Source organism: Neltuma alba, unplaced genomic scaffold (assembly GCF_004799145.2).
Source record: "Neltuma alba isolate B1F8T4 unplaced genomic scaffold, ASM479914v2 tig00003988_pilon, whole genome shotgun sequence".
Taxonomy (NCBI): Eukaryota; Viridiplantae; Streptophyta; class Magnoliopsida; order Fabales; family Fabaceae; genus Neltuma; species Neltuma alba.
In genome coordinates, this window is record NW_021633509.1 from 1 (window position 1) to 10640 (window position 10640).

The window sequence follows — 10640 nt, forward strand, 5'->3', positions numbered from 1 at the left end:
TTTCTTGTATCCACGATGATGACTCAGCCAATAAAAGCAAAATCTTTCCAACTTGGCTATGAGGAGACGTGATTGATATTTGTGGCATAACAGTTAATGCCAAAGTCATTCCATAATAAGCTTTCAATTTTTGATAGTTTGTCCAAGTTTGCAATTAATGGTGCTTCTTTTCAATTTCACTCACCACTGAAATTCTCCTTCTTAATTTGTAGATTGAAACGAAAAAAATCATGCTAAGAGATTATTACCTTTATTTTGAATTTACCCAACAATCACTACAAAAAAAATTGACTTTCAGTGGAGACAAAAAGTCGCTGCTCAAAGTTTTCAGGTGCGACATGTCGCCGCTGAAAAGTTATTGCCGTAGCCACCGTGGCTGAAAACTTTTAGCGGCAACAAAAAAGGTCACTGCTCAAAGACACTTTTCAGCGGCAACTTTTTGTTGCTACTAAAAGTGATGCCCCAAAAAATTGCTTTACTGACGCCATGTCATCATCGTCGGTAGCCATGGTCATCACTGGCCACCTCCACTTCATCATTGTCGAGCGCCACGTCATCACTAGCCACCTCCATGTCATTGCCAGCGCCTCCCATGTCATTGCAAATCACCACTCTCTGGTCACATCACTTCTCCCCACCACGTCACCGCGCCCAATATTTTTTTACTTCTCCTTAAAGGTTCAAACTTGTAACCACCTCCTTTCGTGTCCCATCTTCTGTCGTTGAGCTAGATTGAATTTGTTTATTTTATTGTAAAATCAAAATAATATATTATTATATTATATTTTCAGCAATAATATTAGAAAGTTACCACTGAAAGTTAGACCTTCAGCGGCGACATTAGAACAGTCACCACTAAAAGTCAACCTTTAGTGGCGACACTAATAGTCACTGCCGAAAGTCTACTTTCAGCGGTGACCATAAAATGTTGCCGCTAAAAGTCTACTTTCAGTCATGACATTACCTTTGAAGGTCTTATATTCAGCGGCGACACAAAGTCACTGCTCGGTGACTTTTTTTGTCGCCATTGAAAATTGTCACCTAAAGTTTTTTTTTTGTAGTGAATAATTAACCTAGCACTGTGTGAGATGTGTGTATAAAGGGAAAATACTATTTATTTTCACACGATATATTATACACTATAAGGCTATGAGAATGTGGGTGAATGTATTGGTGGGCTAAAAGATTCTGAAATTACACTACAACACTAAAGAATCAAAGAACAATGATGTTTGAGGAGAAACGACCATAATTTCCCTCCTTCATTTTGATTACAAGTGTACATATACATTTTAATAACTAATAATGTAAAATAATAAATGTCTGTGCAAAAATTTACAAATCCTAATTTATATTACCACTACTGATATATAAATTTATAAGTTTCCTAGATAAAGTTACAAGTTCACATGAACATTTTAACAACTAATAATAGCAAAATAAAAAGTATCCATATGAAAAAAGGACATTTTTAAACTTGCCATTAAAGCATAATTTTACTTTGGTCCTTTAATACTGCATTTTAATTCACAATTTTTTGGTCTCTATTTAAAATAGAGTCACTTTAGTGGGGTTAACACAAATTCTTCCCATGCTTATCACAATCCATCTCTATTCAGATGCATAATTGAAAAATATCCGAATTTGTAGCAGATACCCTTTTTTGGAATGAAAAGCAGCAAGATAATGTTTACCCAATATTATAATGAGTGGTAGGTTGTACTAATTTAAACTCGTTAAGTGGTGGGGTACAAGAAGTTACTTTAATAATTGTAGTGTGGTCCACATGAATTTAAGTTAATCTTGTAGTTTATTACACATTTGAAAAGATACAAGCAAAGTGATAAGATCTTCTTATTGAACGAGACGTGTCATTATATTAGAATTAGCTTATGAGACAAAGTTGGTGAAGACTTTATATTTAAAAAGACAGCTGATAAATTGCTTCACAGCTGTTTTCTTTGAAAATACTATAAGCAATTTGATTTATTGATAAGATCAGTAGCCATAAATTTCGTTTCCCAAGTCCCTATCACAAGCTTGTTTTCCAATTTATAATGCTCAGATATGAAATATTATAAACAAATACTACTTGACAGTGATCTTAGAATTTTAAAATTGAAACATGTTAGGATATGAACCTTTCGTAACAAGTTGATTCGTGACCTCACCTATAATTTTTTTAGTTAATTAATTTTTTTACCTTATTTAGTTAACTAGTTGCTTGTTTTGAATTTTGAATGGACTTATCAATTTCTTTGAAGAGTGATGATCCTTTTTTTTTTTTTTTGGAATAATTATGATATTCTTCAAGTTAAACATTATTTAAAAAATGACTTTCAACAATTATTTTTAGCAAAACTTTTTCAATTATCACTTGGCAAACTCATATATATATATTCATAACAATTTTGAGGATTTTAATGCATTTTTGTGGCTAAATCATGGTTATTATTCTTGAATGTTGTATAGGGCATTTTGAGAAAAATGTGCTTAAATGATTAAAATATTTGTACGAATTTCTTGAATGGATTTTAATTATCGTTGATGTCCTATTATTTGATGAAAATATTAGCTTCAGATTTTTTATTTTTGGTTAAATTGCATCTGACATCCCTAAGTATTTTTTCATATGCGTCTAGCACTCTAAAAATTTTTGTGTGCATCCAGCACTAAGGGAAAAAAAAAAACTTTACAGTGCTAGACATATTTAAAAAATATTTTAGAATGCTAGATGCATCACAACAACAAGAAAATACTTCAAGATACTGAATACACTTAACCATTTATTTTGTGTGGGAATTTTTCTGGAGAGAAATGCATTGTAAGCTAAAACAAATAATGACAAACAAAAAAGACTTAAATGATTGGCATTTAAGGATACAAATTGAAGTAATCACTGAGAAAAACGAAATACAAAACACACCGTTTAATGCGTCAGATTTTGGCGCCACTGCTCAGAAAACCAAAAGCTATCACTGTTTTCCAGTTATATAAATATATATATATATATATTTATATGTGATCCTTGTAATATGGTTAGTTATGAGTTTTTATTAAAAATATATTATCCTATTTTGTTTAAAATGACTATTAATTAACAATATTTTATATGACTCTTTCCACATATAAGATTGTGTTGATGAGATTCATTATAATTTATCTTTTCATGGAATCATTTCATATTCCAATTATAATTTTCAAATACCAACTTCATTAGCCTACTACTCATCCACCTTATTAGTTATCAGGTTATATAATTAATAATTAGAATAGCTCTGCAGAAACATTCTACATATGTATACTACGTACTTGTCCACATCCAATTCATCACTGTAAATTATTTCATTTATATTTATATTACATGGAAATCCAGCAAAACACGACGATTCCAAAATATAAATTAAATTACAATAAACCGCTGCATTTGTATAACTTGACATTTTGCTCCACACAGAGAAATGGAAAAAATCATCATTCCTCCTGTTTCACAGCAAGTAAAAAGACACACGCTTCCTCTAATACAAACTACTATAACCCAACGTACAACTAATTTTACAATAATAATAATAAAATAATAATAAATAAGATAATAAAAGTTAATATTGGCTTATAAGATCCAAATCCCTAAACCCTAAGCTCTGGGGTGATGTCTTCTTCACTCCTTTCTTCAAATATGACTATATACCACTTAGCACAAGCAATGTAAGCTGCAAAATCTATGGCGGTCAATGCTGCTAAAAGGTAATAAAACCTGTCCAAGTGTCCCTTGTTAAGATTGATGGGATCCATCCTAAGCTCTCACCTCTCTGAGAATCTTCATAACAATGGCAACAATTAAACTACTAACATAATTTCCTAGTGACATTGAAGTCATACAAAGTGCACTTCCAAAGCTCTTTAATCCATCAGGTGCTTGCCCGTTGAAGAACTCTAATTGACCAACATACATAAATACCTCTGAAGCTCCTATAAGTACATATTGTGGTGTCTGCCAAAAGATGCTCAGTGAACTTATTTCTTCATCTGTAGCATTTTTTAACCTAAAATGTTCTCTACCACTCCTCCTGCTGAACCATGGCCATCATTGCTATGATGAGTCCTATTCCCATCCTTTGCAGCTCAGTGAGTCCTTTGTTCTTGTTTTCTTCGGGCGACCAGAGGGTTAAGAACTCGCCGATAAATGAAGATGAAGGCGGCGACACTGAGGATGTCGAAGCATGACATGCTTGCCGGGGAATTTTGAAAGATGAAAATTCTAGTGTCCATTGCTGCACCTTGTTCTACAAAAGATTGATGCCATTTTGAGTGAAAACAACCGAGTAGATTATAGTGCATAGCCAAATTGGGAGTAGTCTTAGAATGCATTTCACTTCTTCTACTTGGGTCACTGTGCAAAGATGCCATGGATTGAAGTTATTTTCTTCCTTCTCGCTCAAGTGATCCTCAGGTGTTTTAAATGCTGCTTTATCCAAGAATCTGATAACATAAATAAACGCATAATTTTAGTAACTTTTCTGAACATCAACAATTGATGGAGTTTAAATTCCAGAAAGAACAACATCTGTACATAAATAAATGTAATTCTAGCAAGAATCTGATCATATAAACTGTTGGACTAGTTAAATTGATGAATCAGTGTCATACCTAAATCCTTCAGTGTGGAGTATCTTTCTCCCTCCCCTGGAATATTCTTCAACTTCACAAAGCTTGTCCTCATCAGACCCCACGTTGACTTTCCATTTTCTCGTTGCAGCAGCTACAAAAACTTGGCAAATCTAGGAAAGGATTGCCACCACCGGTGTTTAACCTGTACCTGTACCTCGTAGTTCCACAAAGGAACAAGATCAAGGCAGAGTAGCAGATCCTGCCGAAGCCCAAAAACCCTAGAGTCCACAAAGCCTCATTCTCATAATAACCCAACACTGTGTTGGAGAAGAGATCCAAGGTTGAGAGCCAAATAGAAATAGCTGAAGAATGCTATCTTGAGCGTCCTTCTTTTGGGTCTCCTTCATCAAACTGATCCGCACCAAATGTAGCAATGTGGGGTTGGTATTCCTCCATATCCTAGAGCTACAAGGTATACTGAGAGGTAGAACAACGCTTCATGGATAGACGAATGGGACCCCCAACTGAGTTTTTCGTCTCCACAGCCACTAGGACTTAGTAAAAACTTGTACGATGTGAGAGATAACAGGCCAAGACCCTGTCACAAGCAACAAATTTGTAAGTAGACAAATAAAGATATCCGAAGTAGTAGAAAATTAATATGATAATACGATGATTATATTCAAGCATGCTTTGAATGTCACTACATCAGTTTCCTATGTGCATAAGGTACTATTTAAAGGTTGGATTTGGTTCTAAATATAACAGACTTTAATCTACTTTGTCTCTCAATTTATAATTATTTTTTCTCCAAAACATCCACATTGATTTTATATGCCAAGGGTTCCCACCAATAATTAATTCCAATGCACATAATTAAATAGAATAATTTAGAAACTTCACCGATGAGGAGTTCAAGTGTTCTATGCCCCCCCCCCAAATTCCTCTCCCTTTCTCTAGACATTTGCATGGTCTAACCAACACATATTTATTATAAATATCTAATTTAACTAATTTTATTAATATTCGTGAGATTAGTTATTTAGATCTTATATTAAGAATAAAAGTAGTATTGTTTTTCTCATGTTGTGGCAACTACAATTCTCACACACATACGTATATGCATGATTTAACCATACAAGTACACAAAGATATAAGAAAAGTTAAATAATAAACACACTCACACTCACACACTCGCTTCCAAACTTACAAGAAACAAGGATGGCTTGGAAGATAGCACAAAAGTCCTATACCTTCCCCAGTAGGAGTCACTAAGGAAGGCTCCGACAGGGAACACATATATACAGTTCCAGTCCACTTGCTTACGTTTGTTGGCTGCGTTTGCGTTGTCTTGTCCCATAACCCTCGTCAGAAACAGCACCAGATTCACTGCCACTCCAAAAAATGCCAAAGTTGCCAACCCTTGATTCACTGCATCATATATTCAAACTTAATTAGATGTATAATTACATATATTACATTATTCCATTTTCTGAGTACTATGATTCGATGTTGATTCCATTTGTTCGAATAATGAGGAGACAAATACTTCAGCCTTTATAATTACCACGTATTCGTTGGTAATATTATATATGCAGTGTATCTATATATATTAGTATAATTTTTAAGTTTATAATTTTAAAATCTTGTACAAATCTTCTAAACAGTATAAAATTTCTTAATATAATGTCTCAAGTCATCGAATCATCCAGATACATATATTGGGCTCTGTGCCTCTATTATTATTGCTGTTGCTGCTAGACTTTTGTCTTGTTAAATTTGACTTGAGTTTTTTTCACCTTAACAATGTTCAAATCAGTATATCCTTGGTTAAAAAAAAGCTCTATCAAATTTTATTTGTACATACCGTGCATTGCTTGGAAAAATATCAAGTCTTTCTAATTTTACAAGAAGCAATAACTAGAATAGAAACAATTTTAAACCTTAAGCCACATGATTAAAAATTTTAAAACTATAAGGTTCAATTTAAAAATTAAGTGAAATTATTGTGGACCGAAAAAGAATACTTTTGTCTATGATTCACTTAAAATAATATGATAGATTACGGAAAGTGGGTTAGGTAGATGAGGTTGACTAAAGAACCTAGCTACTTCTTAGGTAACACCATAGCAACATTTGCAATACATCAACATATATTTTATACACCACACAACATTTATATACTGCTAATAATGATGTTAATCTCTCTCTTTCTTTTTTGTCATATGATCTATTATTTTGATCCTAATATAAAATCCACTTTATAGTACACATTAGTTCATTACAAAGTGAGTCTTATAAAATATTTCATTCTAATTCCTCTGAGAATATATTCATAAATTGTTTTGAATATCGTCGTCTGTCGGTGTGCTACATCACAGTCACTGTATTAAAGTAAAACGACGCTGTTTTGAGTATCCGTCAGTAGCACTGGGAAAACGGGCCGGCCCGGCCCTACAGGGCCGGCCCGTCACGGCTCGGGCTTAAACGGCCAGCCCGTTTAAGCCCGAGTTCCAAAAATGAAGCATTTTCTCAAGCCCGGCCCGTGAGATAACGGGCTCGGGCCGGCCCGCGAGCTTTTGACCTGTTTAACTAAAATGTATTTTTATTATTTTTTTACCTATTTTATCGAAATAATAAAAATGAAACAATAAAATTACTAATAAAAGATATAAATATAAAAAAAATAAGTCACAAACATAACACCATTATGTCAAAACATCTATCACAGTGTAATGGAGTTTATTGAATGAACAACTAAATAGAGGACAGACATAAACAACTAAATAAACACTAAGTTTAGTAAATAATTACAATATGGATGATCTTGTTTAATTATAAATAATTAACAAAAAATTTTAACTAACAAACATAGTATACATAAAAAATAATTGTTTGTCCTACTGACAAAAAAGAAAAGAGTTCATCATTCCTAGTTCTAAATTTGTTTCTAACTATAAAATGATATAGATCTTTATTTTAATTCAAAAGATTCTTTAACCAATTCTATTTCAAGTATAAAACATATGAAAGAATGATAAATAAAGATTGTAAAATAACACATACAGTATTTTAATAGGTTTTGACAACTTATAATAATAACACATTTTTGTTAATATACTTAGAATTATGGTGATTTCTTTTTTGTGAATGCCATTTGTGAGCAGTGGGGGGTAAGTAAACTAAGAGTATATTATGTGTAAAATGTTAGGGTTTTCCTTTTTAAGTTAAGAAAAAAATATAAAATTTTTTTAAAAAATATTGGCGGGCTTAAACGGCCGGCCCGCGGCCCTACAGGGCCGGCCCGTTTATTTTTCGGCCCTACAGGGCTGGCCCTTTTAAGCCCGACTTCCCTTTCAAGGCTCCAAAATACAAGCCCGGCCCGCGACTTAAACGGGCTTAAACGGGCCGGCCCGACGGGCTCGGCCCGTTTTCCCGGCTCTATCCGTCAGATGACATAACAAAATAATGGTAACAGCCTAAAATAAAGAATATGTTAAAAAAATAGTTAAAACAGAGAATAAGAATCTTTACTACAGGATTTGATATAATCATACAAAATCTCCTGGCATACCACTAAATCCAAATCGACTTTATTGTATTAGTCCTTGTGATTCTAATAGTGAAAAAAGTAGAAGCTAGTTGATAAATTTACTTATAATACATTAATCTACTTTATTTTTTATATTTATTATTTTTTTAAAATTATTTAATAATAGCAGTTTCCAATATAATGAGGAAATATTTTAGAAAAATTAACATAGAAATTTTTATAAATATCTAATTGACTACTTTCTTGGTTATATGTAAATTAATTATTTAATTTTTATATTTACAACAAAAAATACTATTCAATAAATTTGGAAGTAATTAAATTACCTAGATTAAACTTCCGGACACCCAAGTTCCGGATCTTGCTCGAACAGCAGGACGGCCATGCCAATCAGTGGATCCATCGATGGTGAAATCCTCAACGTCCTTCGTCATCCTTTCCTCCATAAAAGTGCCAGTACCCTGAAATAAATAAATATAACAACTTAAAATTTGGATACTAATTTGAATATAAATTATTCACATATATATATATATATATATATATAGGGTTAAGATACATATTTATTTCAGAAATTTTCATTCAGAAGTATTGGATATCTGAAAGTTTTTTTTGGATCAAATTTACTCTGAAAGTTTAAAATCGTAACAATATTATCCACTATCATTAAAATGACAACAGTTAATATCATTATTTGAGCAACGAATGTTAACTTTTAATGGCAGAAAATAATATTGTTATAATTTTAAATTTTAGGATAAATTTATTTTCCAAAAAAAAAAAAAAATCGGATATCTTGCGCCGCAGCAAATACTTAGGGTGCGCCGTAAACTTCTGTTCAAATCTATAATATACTATGCGTCCCAACGTGTGTCATGCACATCTGTACGAACAGATGTGACGCAGAAGAAGTGTCGTCCACTGCCATAACACCGTAAAGATTCTGCTTTTAGTATACTTCCATTTATAGCACTGTCGATCAATAAGGTTTGTTTGCTTTCTTACTTTTAGAAAATATACTAACTCCGTTCTTAATTATAAGAATATAATCAGTTAACTAATTTAAAGAGATTAAAAAATAAATTAAATTAGTTATTTGTAATAAATAATTTTTTTTTAAAAAATATTCTTACTAATCAAGTGCATTCGGTAGAATTATCATTATTCGAAGGACTATCTTTAAAAAAATACATAAATATGAGAGACGAAGTAAATTGGGATCTTATATTTAGAATCAAAATAAAAATTAAATAAAATCTTATATTAAGAACTGAAAGTAGTAGTTTTCAGTCTTTAAAAAAAAATAGTTTTCGCATGGAAAAAGATATTACATTCTATATATGGTTATTAATAAAGCTGGAGTCCACGTCAAGCAAAAAACAGCTTTTGGGTAGAAAAAAAAGTTGGAGTTCCTTAATAATCACATCAAGCAAAAGCAAAGAATATTACGCGTCTTAGTTGTTTGTGGCGTGAAGCCAGTTAGAAAGCTGAGGAAACGAAGAAGGGGTAGCTTAATTTACAAAAGAAACACAAGAAGAAAGTGGAAAAAGCTTTTAATTTGTTGTTTCGTAGAAGCATAATATATTATTAGCGATGTTTGGAAATCTAATAAACAGTGACTTGCAAAAATGTTCAAGTGGTCAAATAGTCCACCTATATATCATTTTAATCAGGTAATTAATAAGCTCAGCTATTATTGAAAGTGCAAATCATTAGTGTGTAGAGAGAGAGAGAGAGGTCTTGATTACAAATAATAAATAGTACAATCATTTATAATTTAATTCATCACCATTACAAGCAGGGCTTTGAAGGTACTATTCACCATTACAAGCCTCCTGACAATTGAGCTTGAGACTCACAGACAGCGGCTTGGTTAAGAGAATCCACTGGACAAGAACCATGCATATTCCATGAACATATAAACAATATATATACATATATACACATTATACAATATACATATATACAAATTATTCGTGCTTGACAAAATAAATAAATAAATAAATAATAACTAACCTGTTTGCATAAACTCAAGCAACCCATTATGAATTAACTTGGGATCTTGCTAGCTTGTGAAGAGAATATAGGTCAAGAAGAAGATTGCTGAAGTGATCACACAAGAGCAAACTATGTGAAAAGGAAGAAGAAGAAGAAACTAACAACTAGTCTTGATGAAGAATGGGAGAGTATGGAGGGCTATATATAGAGGTTTGGAGAAGATTAATTGGACGGCTAAGATTTACACGTGGAATAATTAAGATATTGCAAGTCATAGTCACAGTGTCGTTTCATGTAGGGGGCATACTGACAAGGACTATGCTATATCTGGATCTGAAGCGTGTGTGCGTGCGCGCGCGTGAGTATGCTCAAAAAGTTTTGGCCAAAAACAAGAAAAAGAGTAAGCTCAAAAAGAGACGTGTGACAGTTGGACACTTTTTTTTTTTTTTTTTTTTTTAATTTTTTAATTTTTATTTTTAGT

General features: G+C 32.5%; 1 pseudogene; it reads right to left on the reverse strand.

Annotated features, from left to right (window-relative positions):
• Positions 1–3627: 3627 nt before the first annotated feature.
• LOC114743266 (protein NRT1/ PTR FAMILY 7.2-like) lies at positions 3628–10308 on the reverse strand (annotated as a pseudogene).
• Between the last annotated feature and the right edge of the window lie 332 nt (positions 10309–10640).